The sequence below is a fragment of the Chrysochloris asiatica genome, unplaced genomic scaffold (genome assembly GCF_000296735.1).
Source record: "Chrysochloris asiatica unplaced genomic scaffold, ChrAsi1.0 scaffold00183, whole genome shotgun sequence".
NCBI classification, from domain to species: Eukaryota; Metazoa; Chordata; class Mammalia; order Afrosoricida; family Chrysochloridae; genus Chrysochloris; species Chrysochloris asiatica.
Window position 1 is genome coordinate 3,370,936 of NW_006408701.1, and position 4,194 is coordinate 3,375,129.

At 37.8% G+C, this 4,194-nt stretch overlaps 1 protein-coding gene across 4 annotated transcripts in view; it reads left to right on the plus strand.

Moving 5' to 3' along the window:
* Positions 1 to 4,194, plus strand: part of LOC102832689 (kelch-like protein 13-like) — a 262,216-nt gene that overhangs the window by 237,190 nt on the left and 20,832 nt on the right. The window lies entirely within an intron of this gene.

Sequence of the window (4,194 nt, forward strand, 5' to 3'; positions counted from 1 at the left end):
TCTTGGAAACCCTATAAAGGGTCTCTATGATTTGGAACCAACTGGAAGACACACAACCACCAACCAGTCACCAGTGATCTCTTAAAATAGGATCAATACTTTCTTATTCTTTAACATGAGACCTATGTCATAAGAACTGACACTTATGTGCAAACCTGAAAGAATTTAAATCTTGATTCCACAGAAACACAGCACCCACTGAAGTGTTTTAGCATTTGTTTTAAATAGATAGGGCCCATGCAGCTATGAATGTATGAACTACTTGGCACTCATCCAGTTGCTGAAGAACAGCATGTTATTTTAGTTGAGACCCTGGAATTTTATTTGTGGGAAACTAAGTCTATGTTATAGAGAAATATTGCCAAGATTTCCAAAGTTTCTAGAGCTTGCTTTTTTTGATAAAAATGGCATTAGTACATTTTTATATACTCTAATTTTCTAATTCATTATGTTGATGGATGATAGGTTTTTCTATAATCAGTTTAAATTCATATCAATTTCAATATTGGTAACTAATTGTGATTAGTCTTCAAAAATGAGTCATGGAGCTGTCTTTAAGACACTTAAGCTCAAGAGAACTCGCCGTTAATTATTTTATTAATGAGCTACTCCCTATCTTATAAAGTCAGCCAACTGCTAATTTAACTGGATTTTTGAAAGTGTGTTTGTTTCCATTTTTAAGACACACAATGTATTCACAATTACTTGTAAACTTTTAAACTAACTGCTATTTTTATGAGTCTTAGGGCAGTCCTGGTATGGGATCACAGGATAAGCACTCAACCTCAGGGTCAGTTTGAACTGCAAAATTGGCGGTTCAAACTCACAAGCTACTTCTTGGAAACCCTTTGTAGGGTCATTATGAGTTTGAACTGATTCAACAGCACTTAATAGCAACAGAGCAGCATGGTATTGTGTTGTTAATTTGGATTGTTCTTTAAGAAGTTATAGCCTCTACTGCATAAGTTGCTGTTAAGTGCTGTTGAGTCAGTTCAAACTCACAGTGACCTGTGTAGACTTTCCAAGGAGTAGCTGGTGGGTTTAAACTGTCTCCCGTGTTCTCAGTCCAGTGTTGATCCTACAGTACCACACCAGCATAAAATTTTCCATGATATGACTTGTTGCCATTATTAGATTTGGGAGCCAAATTTCATTTTAATTTAATAAAAGGCTGCTCTCTTCAAGATCTGTAAGCAGCTCCCTTCAAGTTTTGTGCCACTGACATCATGTGGTTTTTGTTGCTATTAAAGTGCAATTGAGTTGATTTCATCTCATAACGACCCTGTAAGGGTTTAATATCTGGTCATTTTAAACCACCAACCTTGTATTTAGCAATCCACTGCTTATCCTACAGGGTCACACAGGGAAAATACATTGTGCTGAGTGTTGTTGTTAGGTGTCATCCAGTGGGTTCCAGCCCATAACAACCCTATGCACAACAGAATGAAAGACTTCCTGAGCCTGCGCCATCCTCACAATTGTTAAGCTTGATCCCACTGCATCTGCCACTATGCCAATCTGTCTCATTGCGGGTCTCCCTCTTTTTCACTGTCCCTCCACTTTACCAAGCATGATGTTTTTCTCCAGAGACTGGTCCCCTCCTGATAATATGTTTGAAGGATGAGAGACAAAGTCTTGCTATCCTGGCTTCTGAGGAGCCTTCTGGCTGTACTTCTTACAATGCAGATTTGTTTGTTCTTTGGGTGGTCCATGCTACTTCCAATATTCACCTCCAACACCATAGTTCAAACGCATCAGTTCTTCTGTGGTCGTCCTTATTCATTGTCCATCTTTCACATGCATATGAGGCTATTGAAAATACCATGGTTTGGGTCAGGTGCACCTTAGTCCTCAAACTGACATCTTTGCTCTTAAACACTTTAAAGTGGTTGTGCAACAGATTTGGCTAATACCAGACATCATTTGATATCTTGACTGCTGTTTCCATGAGTCCTGATAGTGAATCCAAGCATAGTAAAGTCTTTGATAACTTCAATCTTTTCTCCATTTATCACGATGTTATTTACTGGTCCAGTTGTGAGGATTTCTGTTTTCTTTACATTGATGTGTAACCCATACTGAAGGCTGTAGTCTTTGATCTTCATTACTAAGGATTTTAACTCCTCTTCACTTTCAATAAGCAAGGTAGTATCATCAGCATATCGCATGTTGTTAATGAGTCTTCTTGTAATCCTGATGCCATGTTCTTCTTCTTATAATCCAGCTTTTCAAATTATTTGCTCAGCATACAGATTGAATAAGTATGTGTTGAATAATATTGTGTTGTGTAAGTTTCTTTAAATGTCTCAAGTCCAGTAATTGATTATACACTCTAGACCGCAAGGTCAGTTTGAACTGCAAAGTAAATAGCTCAACTCACCAGTTGCTCCTTGGAAACCCAATACAGGATCTCTATGAGTCAAAATTGACTTGATGACACTTCTCAACAACAACACTAGAAGATAGGCAGACAATTCTTTAGTTAATGAACAGCTTCAAAGAAACCATTGTTTTGTCTTTGTTTGGCTCAGTGTAAAGCAATGAAAAGAGTCTGTAAGTGTAAGCATTAAATAATATTATTTATTGTTGTTAAGTGCTATTGACTTAGTTCTGACTCAGCGACCCTGTGTTACATTTCTGAGGAGTGGCTGGTGAGTTTGAACCACTAACCTTGCAGTTAGCAATCTAGTGTAGCATCACTCCAGGAGAGACAGTTAATCCCTGTAACTTCAGATGCCAATTGTGATCACTTCCTTTACCTGAAAGATAAAGATCCAACTGGAAAAAACATAATTTACAAAAAGTTCTAGTAGCACATAATTGTAAGCACTGGCCAACTCACAAAATAAGTGATGGTTTAAACGCACCAGCTCCTCTATACAGAGTCACTATGAGTTGAAATGGAATCAACGACACTTAACAACAGCAACCACAATTTAAAGCAATATGTTTTTAATTTGAAGATGATATCACAGAAACATTACAATAAGGTCACATTTCCAGTAATCAAACTGTTGGTTCTTAAATCTACTTGAATCATTTATTATAACTGTATGTTTTAATTATTTGGAAATTTCTTCTTTATAACTACTTAATATTGGCTTCCACCACTCGTCTGTCAGTTTGTTGTACTGTGGTGGCTTGTGAGTTGCTGTGATTCTGAAAGCTATGCCACGGGTATTTTAAATACCAGCAGGGTCACCCATGGTCGACAGGTTTCAGATGAGCTTCCTCCAGACTAAGACAGACTTGGAAGAAGGAGTGACGAACTACTTCCAAATATTTAGTTACTGAAAACCTTATGAATAGCAGAGAAACACTGTCAGATATAGTGATGAAAAATGAGCCCCTCAGGTTGGAAGGCACTCAAAATGCGACTGGGAAGAGCTGCCTCCTCAGAGTAGACTTGACGGTGATGACGAGAATGCAGTAAAGCCCATGGGAGAAAGTCTACGGAACCTTCATTTCCTGATGGGGCACAACTCAAAATGAAGAGAAACAGCTGTAAACATTCATTGAAAATCAGAACATGGAATGTACAAAGTATGAATCTGGGAAAATTGGAAGTGGTCAAAAATGAATGGAACGCATAAACATCGATATCTTAGGCATTAGTAAGCTAAAATGGACTGGTATTAGCTATTTTGATTATGACAACCACATGGTTTACTATGCTGGGAATGAAAAATTGAAGAGGAATGGTGTTGCATTCATTGTCAAAAAGAACATATCCAGATCAGTCAAGAGGTACAACGCCGTCTGTGATAGGATAATTTCCATGCGCCTACAGGGAAGTCCAGTTACTACGACTATTATTCAAATTGACACACCAACCACTAAAGCCAGTGAAGATGAAATCAAAGAAATCTACCAACTTCTTCAATCTGAAAATAATCAAACATGCAATCAAGATGTATTGATCATTATTGGTGATTGGAATGCAAAGGTTGGGAGCAAAGAGGAAGGATCAGTAGTTGGAAAATATGAAATGATGCTGGAGATCACATGATTGAATTCTGAAAAATCAATGATTTGTTCATTTCAAATACCTTCTTTAGACAGCATAAGACATGATTATACACACATGGGCAATGCCAGATGGAATACACAGAAAGCAAATTGACTATATCTGCGGAAACAGACGATGGAAAAGCTCCATATCACCAGTCAAAACAAGGCCAGGGGCAGACTGTG